This window comes from Ptychodera flava, chromosome 1, assembly GCF_041260155.1.
Source record: "Ptychodera flava strain L36383 chromosome 1, AS_Pfla_20210202, whole genome shotgun sequence".
Taxonomy (NCBI): Eukaryota; Metazoa; Hemichordata; class Enteropneusta; family Ptychoderidae; genus Ptychodera; species Ptychodera flava.
In genome coordinates, this window is record NC_091928.1 from 2,682,445 (window position 1) to 2,699,812 (window position 17,368).

The window sequence follows — 17,368 nt, forward strand, 5'->3', positions numbered from 1 at the left end:
CAGTAAACATAAGTTTGTCTATAAATTGATTTGTGTTCTACATTGTTGACATTTTTATTCAATCACTGTGGGCTCTCCACAATGTATGGTTTCATTAAAGATTATTTTCCCACCTATAACTTACATTGTGGATAAGTCAGGTGTGAATTGACAAAACAAGTGGGAGGATAACATTAGATGAAACTATACACAGTGGAACCCAGCAGTGATTTAAATAAAATTGCAAAATTGTCAAAAATTAGAACCCAAACCAATCTTGACACAATTGTCTGTCTAGTGCCCCTATATTACCGTACATGGGAATATATTTTCACCTAGGTGATGAAGATATGAAAATGGCATCTCATATCCTGCAAATGAATTTCATTGGATGCACAGGTTTTGAGTTTGCCTTTGCATGGTTTACAACTCGAGAGGTTGATGCACCAACGCTCTTTGATATCCACTGGAGAGCAGTTTATGCTCTATTTCAATATGGATTTAAAGTGTATGGGAGTATCTGTGATGGTGTTGAAGCCAACAGGAAGTTGACAATGATGCATTTTAAAGGTGGCTTTTCTGAAGCATTACAGCAGAATTTCAGCATTAAAAATATCATCACTGGTGAAATCTTCAGTTTTATCATGGATCCCTCGGTGAGTTGGTACATCTTTATCCATTTACAGCAGTCAGTCAATACATTATACTCAGGGTTCATACACCTTGGGACAAATAAAATTCCAGCCTTCTTTTTGACCAGTTTTCCAGGTTTTGACCAATTTTCCAGTGCTCTTGACCATGGAAACAAATTTATACTCGACTTCTCGACACGCCGTACCTATCTACTGCTTTAATTCCTGTACTTTTTCTTCTGTGTAGCGATCAACTGATTCTATTTCAGTTTGTTTTTCTTTTGCAGTCTATTCTAAGACTATATTTGACTTTGTAACAAAAGATATTTTCCCAGTAGATTCTGAGATTTCTTGGAATACTTATTAGCAGATTTGTTAAGTTCAACTACATCAGTCTCAAGTCTCTTCATTTTTCCAGAGTTTTCCCAGGCTAAATCACATTTTCCAGGATTTTAATAAAATTCCAGAGTTTTCCAGGACCTTACAAACTCTGTATACAGTAAAATTTGTCTCACTCTAACACTAAAAAGACTGACAAAAGATGTTCATTTATCATAGTATTTAAGGACTTGATAAGTTGTCCAGTATATAAACAGGTTTCTAAATTACATAGGGTTCGGTTTAAAAAGGTTAGCAGAAAATATATATTTTTAAACACTGTAAGCATACTGTAAAATGGGAAATTTTCGCGAACTTCGCGAGGGCCAGAAAAATGCGAAAATATTCACCACTTTAATTTTTAAGGTAGGAGAAGTCAAATATGGTCTAAATGAATGGTTTAATAGCCTTGAATGGATGCCTGGTAATTTGGTTGCCACGGTAACAAAATGATGGTAAAGTATGGGAATATCATGGGTGTAAATAACAAACAGTAATGTCTTATTATCAACTGCATTACATACAACAGAGCAAAATTAAAAGGTACAATTGAAATGCCAAGTCACTCTAAAAGTTCCACTTTTAGTGAGTTATAATATTACACAACAATAAGAAATATTCTGCTCCTATGCGCCCAATGTCTTCACGATGATGAAACTCTTCAAAAAGCTGTCGTAACTCCTTTATATAATTTACTGTCCCATAATTGGATAGGTTGAATGAACTGCACCAGTTTGAAAAAAGTGTAACATGTTGAGAAGTTGGGTTCAAAAAGTCCTTGGCCTGGGAGTAGGATTGCATAGAAAGTCTATGGCACTTTGGGTTAATGAAACGGTCATAACACATACCGGTATTATACAAAATACCTTAGTACAGTTCATTGACATGTCTAAAACCTTTGAGGGAAATTAATTTAGGTTTTCCCTTTTTCTTTTTTTTTGCAGCAAAACAAAAGAACTACAAGCAAGGTTCCATGGACACAGACAGAAAAGGATGCTGTTGACAGGCATTTCAGTCTCCACAAAAAAGAGGCAAGGCTGTTCAAAAGTCAGAGACCATTACCGGTAAATGTTTAGCAGCTTAAGAGCCAGTTTTGAGGAAAAGAACTTGGGAAGCAATCAAGTGGCATGTGAAAAACAGAACAACTTCTTACAATCGGCAAGCTATTTCTAGTTATCAGTCTGGACCAAAATAGTCCTATAGACACTTAACCAAGCTACATCACCCAAGGAAAGTAAGTGTTTGGATATTCGTCATTTTAAAGAAGATACATTCTATGCCATAGATTAACTACCAAAACCTTTTCAAATGGGAAATAACCTGGTGCTTGCTGCAATTTGCAAAGTTAAAGACTTTAAACTACCCACGTTTGACCCTTCTTCATGACGTCAGTCATTACCTTCTCAGCTCCAGTTATACTCTAGCAGAGACCACACAGCTCTCTAGGGTACACAGCCAGAAGGGCTTTGAACAACCAACACCGCCAGGTAATAATCACAAATTTTGACAGAGGGTGACAGGATTGTATTTGAAGGAGAAAATAAAGGAAACCCGCTAAAATGAACTACTTCCTAAGGAAAATAAATTATTACCAAGTAAACACTGGGAAAGGTGATTAGAAAGAAAACAATTACGGCAGATAACAACACAGAAATTTAGGTCTGAACAGTGATGTGCCCAGGAGACTAACAGATTTAAATGTCCTGGCAGTGGGGAAAAAAGTGGTGGAAAATGAAGTTGAAAAGAGAAACTAGCATTAAGCACTAAAACCAACAACCAATAATATTCAAAGAGATATCACTTAGCTGTCATCTCAAAAACAGTGGATAAAATCTCAACAAGTGAGCTTTGTGAGGAGGGGAAGAGAACACAATGTGATTGACTCTCTGCTGGAGTATAACTGGAGCTGAAAGGTCATGACTGACGTTATGAAGGAGGGTCAAAAGTGGGTGGTTTAAAGTTTTTAACTTTGCAAATTGGAGCAAGCACCAGGTTATTTCCAAATAGAAAAGGTTTTGGTACGTATTCTTGGTCATACAAATTAGTTTACCCTTGGAAACTTCAATTTAAAAGCTCCAGTATCTGTAACTTTGGGCTATTGTTTCTTAATACAACTGGAGTTTCTTGTTTGACTTCCTAAAGGATCATGTAATACCAAGTATCTAATTCCCAACATAACAATTTTGTGTTCACTAAGCAAAAGTATTGTTGGAAATTGAATTCTAGTCCAGACTTGAATGCATTTATCAACAGAAACAATGGGTGTTACTCATATACAGGCTGTTCAGAAATTTTAAACAATAGGCATTTTATTTATTCACACTGTTGGAGCAGAAATAATGAAAAGCTAAAGTCACACTTACTGGGACTTTAAATGTTTAAATATGTTTAGAAGCCCACGAGCAGACACTCAAAAGATGTCAACCCCAACTTGAGATATTTCTTTGAATTCTGCCAGTTGAAGTGTCTATGCCAACCATTACAAAGTTCACATCTGCCCTGTAAAAATCTCACCGACAGGTTCAGAGTTTTTTTGTGTTTCCTATTGTGCCAGTTCTGGAAAAATGTGCACCAAGGTCAAAGGTCATCAAGGTCACATAACATTTTGAAAAAAAATTTTATTGCTAATTAATCCCTATATGCCAAAATTCAGCTCTATTGGCTTACCCAGAATTAGATATGTGCATAATTAATGAGGTAAAGCGTGTGTTGTCATAAGGTCTCCAATCCTACTAAATACAAGTCATCGTTGATGACACAGTCCCCACTTGTTAATGGGTGCTTTGATTACAGGTCCTCAGAGAGGATAGAGTCCTCTTCATTAGGTCTGTGATAAAAATACTTTTGAATAAATTCGCTTGATACATGTCTGAGTTGTAGTTCAGGACATGAAAAAATCGTAATAAAATGGCCACATGGTGGCCATATTGGATCGAATCACAAAACAAATCAATATGCATATGTATGACATAGGTCAATGTCCTTGTACCAACTTTGATTAAAATCGGTTGAAATATGCCTGAGTTACTGCTTTGTACATGAAAAAATCATAACAAAATGGTCTCACAGCAGCCATACTGGATCGTATCACAAAACAAATTAACATACATATGTATGACATTGGTCAATCTCTTTGTACCAACTTTGAATAAATTTGCTTGATACATGTCTTGAGTTAATTATGTTTCTGGACATGAAAAAAACGTAATAAAATGGCCACAAGGCGGCCATATTGGATCGTATCACAAAACAAGTCAATATGCATATGTATGACATAGGTCGATGTCCTTGTACCAAGTTTGAATAAAATTGGTTGAGATATGCCTGAGTTAATGGCTCTGTACATGAAAAAATCGTAACAAAGTGGCCGCACGGCGGCCATATTGGATCGTATCACAAAACAAATTGATGTGCATAGCTATGACATTGGTCAATGTCCTTGTACCAACTTTGAATAAAATCTGTGGAAACATGCCTGAGTAATGGCTCTGTACATGAAAAAATCGTAATAAAATGGCCGCCTGGCGGCCATATTGGATCATATCACAAAACAAATTGACGTGCATTTGTATGACATAGGTCAATGTCCTTGTACCAATTTTGATTAAAATCGGTTGAAATATGCCTGAGTTATGGCATTGTACATGAAAAAATCATAACAAAATGGCCGCACAGCAGCCATATTGGATCGCATCACAAAACAAATTAACATGCATATGTATGATGGTCGATCTCTTTGTACCAACTTTGGATAAATTTGCTTGATACATGTTTGAGTTATGGTTCTGGACATGAAAAAACGTAATAAAATGACCACACGGCGACCATATTGGATCGTATCACAAAACAAATTGATGTGCATATGTATGACATAGGTCGATGTCCTTGTACCAAGTTTGAATACAATCAGTTGAGATATGCCTGAGTTATGGCTCTGTACATGAAAAAATCGTAATAAAATGGCCGCACGGCGGCCATATTGGATCTTATCACAAAACAAATTGATGTGCATAGCTATGACATTGGTCAATGTCCTTGTACCAACTTTGAATAAAATCTGTTGAAACATGTCTGAGTTATTGCTCTGTACATGAAAAAATTGTAACAAAATGGCCGCACGGCGGCCATATTGGATTGTATCACAAAAAGAATTGACAAGCATATCTATGACATTGGTCAATGTCCTTGTACCAACTTTGAATAAAATCAGTTGAAACATGCCTGAATTATGGCTCTGTACATGAAAAAATTGTAATAAAATGGCAACCTGGCAGCCATATTGGATTGCATCACAAAACAAATCGATGTGCATCTGTATGACATATGAAGTAATCTTTGTACCAAGTTTGAATGAAATCGCTTCAGGCATCTCTGAGATATCTGCGTGAATGGACGGACGGACAGACGCATGGACGCACGCACGGACGCACGCACACACGCACGGACATGACCACCCTTACCGAAAATTATTTCTACTGCAAATTTGCTGCAAGTTTGCTGCAAATATGCAGCAAGCATATAGCTTGCAGGAAGGAGTTGCAGAAGTTTGCAGGTAGATGTGACCCTCCTGCAAACCCTTAAGTCAGTTTGCAGCAAATTTGCGGCAAACCAGATTATTGCTGCAAATATGCAGCAACACATGATTGACATATTGCCCACCATTTCATTACCAGGGAGTACACGCTACACACTGAGTACCGTTGCACATGTGTAAGCAACATAAAATTGATCTTTCATTTATATTTTATGTTCATTTATTTCATAACAGACAATCCACTTTTTAAATTATAATAACTGGTAACGCTAGATAATGAACAGCTTCAGTTACGCTGGTGAAAGCATTGCATGGATATAGAGTGCATCTATAGTATATACTGTAGTGACATGATGTAATAAAAGTGCCCTTTGACAATCCAGTTGGGTAAATTATGGTTGGATCGAAAACTGAATTTTTAGGGAAACAATTTTTTTAAAACAGGGACTTGTCTGTCTTGCAAGTTACACCCTGTATTTTCTGCGAATGATACCAAAATGCAAACAGTTTCGAACGAAATGTGCGTTTGATGATGGTCACTCTGTATTAAGGACACGTCGTAGACTTTTGTTACCGCAAATCTGTACAGTAATGTTTTCGCTACTACCTCCAAGCAGAGTAGTGGCTGTGCTCCAAGCTATTCATCCCATCAATGTAGTACATGTATACGGTACGTACAATGCACTGCAGCTTACAGTCTGTCCCATCGATGCCGCTGACAAAATCTCGCCTTCTGATAACATGGGTCGAGGTAAAAGGCTTTTGTCCATGTTTTCTGCGTTAAGAGTTATATTGCCGAGCACAAATTTGAGGTTTAGGATTACACTCCATCCCGAGTCGCTGTACGAAAATTCAAAGCGCCACTTCACCCACGGGCAACACGCCCTGTGTATCAGCTGCGAGCAGTCGACATGTTTACACTCGCCGGTCACGGTTCATCAAGGTCAGTTCGCGCATTGATATTGATTCTTCGTGCTGAAAGAATTTTTACTATCTTTTTAGTCTTTCTATGATAAAAATAACCATTTTCATTAAACTAATAAATTAAATGCTATATTAAGTATGAAATATAACGGATTGGTGCAGATGTAGAGTCAATTCCAGCGTTTAAAAACGGGACTACATTATCAATCGCGTAATGATTTTTAGATCGCACTTCCGTTATCGTCATGAGGCTTGATCGGCGCGAAGTTAGATTTTAGTACCATCGGCCAGTGTCGGCTGCGTACTTGTGATCAGGGAGTTTTCTAGTGGACAATTTCGTGATCTTTCTATGGAATCGCCAGCCAAACGATATCACATAGTTGCAAAAACATGTATACAGTACCAGGGACAGGCGGAGTTCTAAATTTGTGAACGCGAGCGGCAGTAAAGATGCCGACTATATTTTCTGAGTTACGGTATAGCCTTGTTCACGGTTACAGGTTTGTTACTAAATATAGCTGTACGCGCGCGACATCGCACACGCAGCTTGAAATGCGGACAAATTTTATCAATGTTGCACACATGGCCGTTTTTGCAGCTAGTACTCAGAGTCGTTAATATGTTTTTTAGTATTCATTGTTACACTAGCAGTCACCCACTGAGATGTATTTTCGTCGTTCTTGCATGCGTAATTTTCAAAAGCGTTATCTGAAAATGCGGACAAATATTTATTTTTGCATATTAATAAGAGAACAGTGACGTAAACTGTGAACGGCCCTATTTACACACAGCACGGTGAGACCTGCAACCGGGAATCGTCCAGCGTCTGCGAGCCATTCACAAATGTAAGTCAATGTACCGTTCGTCTGTACATCGATCGCTATAATTATGTTCTGTAATCGTTGTATTGCAATGTTTACCAAAAGATAAATTTTCGTCGAGTACTGATTCATACTGAATTCACTTTCGTTTCACAACAGTTACTCACAGTAAGTGCTGAGATTTTTGCAGATTGTCGCTGTCGTGTATGTAAACAACATACGGCGAGTTGTCCGCTGTCGGACATTTTAATCATTATTAATTTAATTTCGATCATGAATATTTATGCATTTTCTGCTTCAATTTTTCAACTTAATTTTGTCTCATTTTCAAATAATTATCGATTTCTTTCATGGAATTTACAATGTTTGGTCAAACGGTAAAGACTTACACTCTTCCCGGAACGATTTATATTTTTCAGAATCCATTGCTGGTACACTAGAGGGAACAAGAAATTCAGAGAACAGAAAGCCAAATCGCAGCCTTTGACAGTAATGTTAATGTTACATGAAACTTCTCAAGTCAAAAGAAAATCTTGACATGATCATGACACTTATGTGGCATGAAATGAACATGGCATATAAAATAAATTGTACCACAATCGAATTTAAAGCGCAGTGGTCGTCGCGCTGCGCATCCTCCTGAGGGGGTCCCCCTCTGTTGTAAACAAATCCTAGAACGCCGCACATGTTACGGGTTGATTGGAATGTTTGCGATATTGCCGCTTGTTAAAATGGCGGCTGATATGTCACAAGTATACCAACTAACCAAATGTAACACGCGATAAAAGGTCAATTAATCTAAGTTAAATATCTGCTGAATATTGAACAATAATTGCACGCTGGATTGAGATCACATTTGCTCATGATTTTCTTGAATCAGTTGAATTGGGCTCGGCTACTGTTATCGATCGAGCCATAGAGCTAGATGTACGCATGTACGCATGTATACGCCAACAGACTATCAACGACCGGGCTCTAGTTTTCGACATCGCTAGCAAGGACGAGAGCTTTCATTTCAAGAGGCCCGACAGGAGTACAAAGACAACAACCCAAACTACAGAAATCTACAACTCGCAGAGCAATGCCCGCTGCAGCAAGAAGCATCTCTGCATCTGTTCCGTTCCGTGGTCTGCATGAACGTCCGTGTCAAACCGGGTATATGGCGCGCTTCACTCAGCTGTGGAGAATCCAACTCAACTACAAAGTTTACCCCGTTTGGGGGTGCAAACGAGAATTCCGAGTACAGGTATCAAGTCAAGCGAAGGACCTTTCATTGGTCTTCTTGTTATGTGGGGGTTATCTCACTTGAAAGAGGATTCAGACCTACCCGGCAATCAGGAGGTACAACAACGACGTTTGCCCATCACCGGTAGGCCTACACCAGCTAGCGGTTGGATCACTGCCATGCATATGACCGTGCAGGACCGGGGCACAGGATCTCTCGATACGTCTATGCACGGTGTAGCCGTGCAATTTTCCCGCCAAATGCCGCGAAACCCCGCTCGTTTTGTCTATTGTTTCCTGTCATTGTACTATTTCTTACCACGTAATACTAGGAGAAGTAAGACATGTTGATCAACAGTTGGTTGTGGGCCTAGTCGTCGCGGGCCGGTACGTTGTGGGACCGGATTCTCTATATCCGTGTACGTCAACGCGGCCCGGGTGACCGTCTCCCAACAACATCTCTGGTGTCCTGCTGGCTTGTCGATCATGGTCTTGAGTGTAATTTTTGTGTTAGGCATTGTGCTTGTTGCTGGTCTACATATATAGGCAATGTTGATCATTTTAGTTATGTATTTTCACTGTACTGTACATAGCATTGTGTACAACCAGCGTGATCGCGCGCGATCAAACCCATTTGTTCACTGTGACTGCGTGTAGTAAACTCAGCGACATAATGTGCTGAGTGTAGTGTCCCAATGTTCGTAGCCTTACACGAGTTTATAGATAGAAATACACCACTGAAGTTCGTTTCCGATCTTAATATTTTACTATTGCATGATGTTGAGTCTTACAAAGGCCTTAACAAAGTGGGGGACTGCTCCCATCTCACTCCTATTGAAGTTGAGAAGACTTATGTTTACAAAAATTTATGTTTATCAACAAAAAAATCACGCACGCGCAGCGCGACGACCACTGCGCTTTAACCTTTTTTTTCTCTGTCTTTTTATTAATAATAACTTTATTTGCGCTGACCATTGTTTCTCGTGAAACTGTATTTCAGAGTTTAGTTGGATAAAACACATCTTGTGCTGTCCACAGTCCGCCTTAAGATTTGTCAGATTTTCATTCTCAACCATGTCACTGACATTGGCCATGTCTACACAAGTGATTCAACAACTGTGTACATATCTGAAATGAACTTTTATTTTTGGAGAAGATAAAAATTTTGAAACTTGTGGTACAATACAAGAAATTTTGCTGTCACTTAATTGTGTTACTTCTTTGGTTTTCAGTATCTCTTGTCTATTATAATGTATTTAGTCTTCTTACTATAACTGAAATTGGTAAAAGTTTATTCCAGAGCTGACTGTTGTGGTTAACTTTTGAAGGAAATTTTGTATGTGTAATTTGCAATATGCAGTAACATGCAAAATAATTTGCTGTATGGAGTTTGCGGCAAATTTTCAGTAACATTGAAATTAATTTGCCGCAAGTTTGCTGCAAGGATTGTGCCGCAAATTTGCTGCAAAGAGTTTGCAGCAACGTTGCGGCAGGGAGTTTGCTGCATATTTGCAGCAAGTTCACAAGAAACCTAATTTGCATCTGAAAAATGAACCACCCGCATATTTGCGGCAAATAGTTTGCTGCAAATTTACTGCAAAGCTTGCGGCAAATTTGCAGTAACAGTTTGCGGGAGGCCTAAAATTTCGGTAAGGGATGTGGCGTCATAAGGTGTCCAATCATACCAAACATGAAGGGTGTAGCACTTGTGGTTACTTATTTATTGAAAAACGTATATTTAAGGTAAAAGGTTATCGAGGTCACATGACATTTTGTCAAAAAATTCTTTCCTACAGTTATCCCTATATACCAAAAATCAGACCTCTAGCTCTATTGGCTCGCTCAAAGTTAGATATGTGCATAATTAATGAGGTACAATATGTGGCACCATAAGATGTCCCATCATACCAAACATGAAGGGTGTAGCACTTGTGGTTACTGAGTTATGGACAAATATGTATATTTGAGGTCAAAGGTCATTGAGGTCACGCGACATTTTGTCAAAAATTTGTATTGCTAAGTTATCTCTATATACCAAAAATCAGACCTCTAGCTCTATTGGCTCGCTCAAAATTAGATATGTGCATAATTAATGAGGTACAATATGTGGCGTCATAAGGTGTCCCATCATACCAAATATGAAGGGTGTAGCACTTGTTAGGTTACTGAGCTATAGACAAATATGTATATTTGAGGTCAAAGGTCATTGAGGTCACGTGACATTTTGTCAAAAAAATTGTATTGCTAAGTTATCCCTATATACCAAAAAGCAGACCTCTAGCTCTATTGGCTCGCTTAAAATTAGATATGCACATAATTAATGAGGTACAATATGTGGCGTCATAAGGTGTCCCATCATATCATATATGAAAGGTTTAGCTCTTGTGGTTACTGAGTTATGGACAAATATGTATATTTGAGGTCAAAGGTCATTGAGGTCACGTGACATTTTGTCAAAAAAACTGTATTGCTAAGTTATCCCTATATACCAAAAATCAGACCTCTAGCTCTTTTGGCTCGCTGAAATTTGATATGCACATAATTAATGAGGTACAATTTGTGGCGTGATAAGGTGTCCCATTATACCATATATGAAAGGTTTGGCACTTGTGGTTACTGAGTTGTGGACAAATATGTATATTTGAGGTCAAAGGTCATTGAGGTCACGGGACATTTTGTCAAAGTGTCTGAGATATCTGTGTGAACGGATGGACTCATGGATGGACTCACTGACGGACATGACCCCAATCTATAAGCCCCCTGGACTTTATTTGTGGGGACTAAAACTGTGTCATTGCATTCTTTTTGCATCGTCGTAAACCACACGCCTCTTTACGGCAACAGCTCAGCGCTACCTGTCAAGAGACCGTGGTTGATTACGCAGAGATTCGCAGATGTATCGCTGTAAAACGGTTCGTGATTGTCTAATTCTGATGATATGTTCTCATGAATAATTAATTAACCCCCATTCATACTACCGCAGTTTCCCGGCGTAATCTACTACGCTGCCAGAGCTTGATTTTTGCGTAGGTCAGCGGAGCGGAAATTATTGCTCTGGCTCGCGAGAATGCCTTTTTGGCAATATGAATACGATGAGAAAATAAATTTTTATTTTTCTTGGCCTTATACATGGGAGTCTATTGAGAGCTGCCTTATACATGGGAGTCTATGGACTGCCTTATACATGGGAATTTATGGACTGCCTTATACATGGGAGTCTATGGAGGTGAAAACTAAAAAGTCCTCTAACACGGCCAAATTTGATCGCATTGTGAAACAAATCGACATGCATCTGTGTGAGGTAGGCTACTATTCTTTTGCAAAGTTTGAAAGAAATTAACCTTTGCATCTCTGAGATATCTGCGTGAACGGACGGTTGCACAGACGGACGAATGCACGGACATGACCAAAGCTATAAGTCCAACCGGACGGTGTCCGTGGGGACTAAAAAAACCCCAAAAAGTCTGTTTGGTACAGCTATGTAAACATAAGAAGAGTCCAGACATCAGGGATGTAACAACATTTTCACAGTGGGGAAAACATATTGCTATGGGCAGTAAATATACTGAATAGAATGATGTATCACAATGAGATGTACATGTATTTGTACTATTCAATACTCCAATAGTGCATTTCCCTCCAGTTTACAACAAGAAAATTATTGCTCACTCCAATTTTTGCCTTCTACATTCCTGTATGTGTACTGACTCTGTCTTATTGTCACTCTGTAATACAATACTGAAAAGGTAGATATTCTGCTCTTCCTGCAGTCCATTTAACTTTTGAACAAAATATATGTTTTCACAAACTACACTAAAAACCTAGCTGCGTGTGGATGACAAACAAAGCAATTATTAAATGTGATTTATGGTGATATTAAACATACTGTATGAAAATGTTTTACTTTAATGTAACTTACTCTCTTATAGATGAAAGAAACAATATAAAGGGCACAAAGGTTTATTAGTATGTTGAAAATTACAAGTGGTTTAAGGCTATGCCAAAAAATTGGAAAAAGACAACAAACTATCTTGTTCATACCTTTTTTGATAAGGAAACCCAAAGCAAATCTTCAATCTCTGAAACAGAAAGCCTGCAACAACTGGACCCGCAGATTTTGAATACCATAACAAGTACGTAGGATTTCGTTTCATTGATGTGCATTTGGTGTCTGTAGTGTAAGAGAATAGGCATTATACTTGTCAATTTAATTTTGCAATACCCCAGTGGTCACTACAGGAATATATATGCTATGAAAGGACAAGTTCACCAAGACTGATTTTTTCATGTGCTAGCTTTTGGGTCGTTTATTCATGTAACGCCAATTTCGCCAATTCCGCTAAAGAATAGTAGCAAAAGTTGCATTCTAGACTTCATCAATTTCATGGTTTGACTCACCGGAAAAAAGTTCAAAGCTTGGCACTTTCATCATGTGATATGGCAGGGACCATTTCTGTATGGGTGTAGCATTGTTTGTTTATTCATGTTCTCGCAGATTGTGTGTTTTGCGTGTGTGTGTTGGCGGATGAACAATATCATTTATACCATTGGAAAAAGGTCCCTGCCATACCACAAGATGAAAGAACTTGGCGCTTTTTCCCCATAAAGCAAGATCCATGAAGTTGATGAAGCCCTAGAATCGGGTTTGTTATAAATGGTGACAGTGGCATACTGTATCTTGAATATGATTATTCCATGATAAAATCTACAGATGGATCTTTTCTCCTGGTAATTATGACTGTCACATGGTTATTTTTTTCAATTACAGTGTTCTATGGTTGCCAGGTTGCAATTTTTATTGGATGATTATGGCTTGCTATAATCATGGTTAACGCGGGGAAGGGCACGGAGACGCAGGCCATTCTACCTTTGCCTCACAACCACGCCTCGCACTTTCGCTTAACACACAATGAACCCTTGCCTCTCGAATCACAGCTGCTTCTTGTCCACCCTCACTATCAAATATGAATGCCATACATGCCTTGCATGACGTCCAACCCGTTATCTGCTCGCATCACTGACCATCAGCTATCCATGCATACCCCCCTTGGCCAAAGCCATTTGCCGCCACTTCAGCTCCTGCAACGATAACGTACACATCACAAATCCTTCACGCATCCCAACCATGGGTAAAACAAAGAAAAAGACCGGGCAAGCTGCCCGCCGATCTTCATCGCGACCGAAGAGGACTCCGAAGCACCTTGATCCCTACTTGGTACGGAGACAACAGGCTCAACCCGATGAACCGGGCCCTACCACTTCGAACCCCGATACAGTACCAATGCAGGGAGCGACAGACCACATCTCCAAACTCATTGAGGCCGGAATCGCCACAGCCGTCGAATCGATCCGACGTGACCTGCAAGTCCAAACGACCGGTGCTGCTGGCCTGACGGCGCATCACCCACCAAGCCACCCTATCACTTCCGCTCACACAGATACTGGACCTCTGTCGCCTGTTTCGATCATCGAGACCAGTGTGGAGCGGGCAGCCCGACCGGCCCACTCGCAGACTCACCAACAGCAGGCGTACGCTGTAACACAACAACAACCAGCCATTACAGCGACCCACACGACTGACCTGGTCACCGCTGATGGCGTACATCACTTCCTGGATCAACCCACCGTAGGAGGCGCGCCTCATAACAACATAACAGCCAACATGGCTGCGCCCATGTTGCAGCGGACCCAGCTTCCCAGGTCCACAGAAACAACGCGGCGTCCACCCCCTCGTTCAGGAACACCGGCTAACGCACCAGCAGCTACGCCGCCAGCCGACCTCCTTCTACCGTACGTTGAGCAAACGACTCTGAACAATCTGGCAAACATCGGTAAATTCATCGACCTCAGTGAGCTACACCCCGATGCCCTTGCCCCAAGCGCATCAAGGGCCACAAAAACACAAATAGCCTTTGATCCCGACAACCCAGGTATAGCTACGTTCACCACCGAAGTCAAACGAAAGAACATTGACAACTTTGAGATCTGGTCTCAGTGTTACAGTACCTTCTTGATGTATAGATCATTCTACCATCCGCACCTAGCTATCCCCCTGGCTAACTACCACCGTTTCATAGCAGCACAGGCAGCTGCCTATAAACCTGAGGCCTGGCTAACTACGACAAAGCTTTCCGCCTGAATGCGGCACGCTACCCTGACCAGGTGAACTGGGGCAAGCCTGATCCGGAGCTGCACTTCTTCCACTTCCAACAACACCCACACCTACTGATCCCCACATGCTTCGGATGTGGGCAACGAGGTCACGTCAAGACCGAGTGCAACAGACGTCCGAACAGCACCACGAACCCTTACTACTGGGAAAATACCTGTGCCAACAAACAGCCTGAATCCACCCAACAACAACAGCAACAGGTATGTCGTTCCTTCAACCGTGGGACTTGCAAGACCCCCTGTCCCTATGGGAGAATACACCAATGCACAGTGTGTGCCTCACCTGACCACAACGCTCAACAACACCACCTGGTCACAGGTCAGCAGCCACCCCAGCCCTTTCGAGGGAATGATCGCCAGTCTAGCGATACTCGAAACTTTGCAGCCAACAACACCAATCAACCTCGCTAAACTAGCCACAGCCCTTGAAGGCCACCCGAACTCTGCCACCCTACTCCATGACCTCACCTACAGCGCCAACATCGGCTTCACCGGGACCAATGGCCCACGCTACACCCGCAACGCAAACTCGGCCATGAGAGACCCTGAGGTTGTTACCAAAGCCATACAAAAGGAAATTCAATCAGGCCACACAATTGGCCCATTCCGCACACCACCACTACCGAACTTCATCATCAACTCCCTCGGTTTGCGCCCCAAAAAGTCTGGGGGCCATCGAATCATCATGGACCTATCACGGCCGAGAAATGACTCTGTCAACCACAACATAAACAAGGATGACTACACCCTCACCTACTCCCGTGTCGACGACGCAGTCGCCATGGTGCATAGACATGGCAAGGGCACTTTGCTTACCAAGGTGGACATTAAAAATGCATTCCGCCTATGCCTCGTTCGAAAGGCAGACTGGCACCTCCTTGGTTTCAAATGGCAAGGACTATACTTCTTTGATCGCGTGTTACCCTTCGGCTTACGCTCTGCTCCATTCCTCTTCAACCGCTTTGCCGAAGCCCTGCTTTGGATCATTCAATCTAGGGCAGGGACAAAGGACTTGTTGCACTACCTGGATGACTACCTTGGGGCCGGCCCACCACACTCCGGACAATGCCAGCATCTACTGGACACAATGCTCAATACCTGTGATGACCTAGCCATCCCCATCGCACCAGAGAAGATTGAAGGGCCATCCCCGGTAATAACGTTCCTCGGTATCATCATCGACACCATCTCAATGACATTGCGGCTTCCCAATGACAAATTGCAAGACCTCCTCAATATTCTCCCAACCTGGCTTCAGCGGCAAACATGCACAAAACGAGAGCTACTCTCCCTCATTGGCACCCTCAGCTTCGCGTGCAAATGCATTCCAGCTGGCCGCATATTCCTCCGTCGTATGTTAGACCTCAGTGTGACAGTTCAAGCACTCAATTCCACCATCACCTTGTCCAGTGAATTCCGCCTCGATGCGAAGTGGTGGTGCGACTTCTTGCCAACGTGGAATGGTACTGCCTCATTCCTGGAGCCAAACTGGACCTTCTCCCGCGACTTGGATCTATTCACAAACGCCTCCGGTACACTGTGGAGGCTACCATAAGGGCCACTGGTTTACCGTCACCTGGCCCACCTCACTCACTGCCTCAATCGCCTGGAAAGAGATGTACCCAATACTAGTGGCCTGTTCAATTTGGGGGCATTCGTGGCACGGCTGCCGTATCCTCTTTCACTGTGACAACCAAACGGTAGTGCATATTTGGAGAAAGGGCTCAGCCAGATGCCCGAAGATCATGCACCTGGTCAGAGGCATCTTTTATCAGGCAGCCAAAGGTAACTTCCATGTCTTGATAGCCCACATAAACGGAACTGATAACTCAATTGCTGACTCACTTTCTCGTTCACAGATGCCGAGATTCAGAACGCTGGCACCCGAGGCACAAGCACAACCCACGCCAGTACCGCAGCACCTGCGACCATCGCACCTAATGTGCGGCAACTGATGACGCTGGCCATGGCCTACATTCACAACAGTGTTGCTGAAAACACGCGACGCACATACCATGTAGGCCAGATATGCTACGCCAACTTCTGCTCATCATACGGACTACGCGCAACGCCCATCATGGTTAGGGCGGCAATCCTATTTGTCACCAATCTTGCAGACCGGGGCCTCGCATATAAGACTATCAAGGTGTACCTTGCGGGGGCAATGCACAAGACGTCGAGCTAGGCTATGAAGACGATGTCACCACCCATGCATTGCTGCAGCGCACGCTACAAGGGATTCGGAGGAGTATCGGTGATGTGCGCCGGCCGCGTCTGCCAATCACAATCAACGTACTTCACCACCTAAAGGAGAGCCTACGATCATGGGAAGGCCTGTGTGATCACGACAAGGGCATGCTATGGGCAAGCTTCACCCTCGCCGCCTTTGGATTCTTGAGAGTGAGTGAATTCACTGCTGCTGGGCCACTGCAGTTCGACCCAGCCACAACGCTGCTTGTTCGAGGCATAGTGTTGACCAGTGTACTAGAAGTGAGACTGAAATCCTCTAAGACTGACCCGTATCGATTGGGGTACGTACTCCGCATTGCGCCAACTGGGACATCTGTTTGTATTCGGTCAACGCCTTTGCAAAATATCGACGGTCACATTGCCTTACGAATACAGCAGTGCCGGTCTTCCAATTTGCCGATGGCACGTGGCTCACGCGTCAAAGGCTGACGCACTACCTGAGAAAGCTGCTGGCA

At 42.0% G+C, this 17,368-nt stretch overlaps 1 protein-coding gene across 1 annotated transcript in view; it reads right to left on the reverse strand.

Annotated features, from left to right (window-relative positions):
- LOC139118086 (uncharacterized) overlaps positions 1-17,368 on the reverse strand; it is a 63,822-nt gene that overhangs the window by 28,973 nt on the left and 17,481 nt on the right. The window contains exon 4 of the mRNA XM_070681410.1: positions 12,534-12,663. The gene's annotated coding sequence lies outside the window, so the exon portion shown is untranslated. The remainder of the gene's footprint in view (positions 1-12,533; positions 12,664-17,368) is intronic.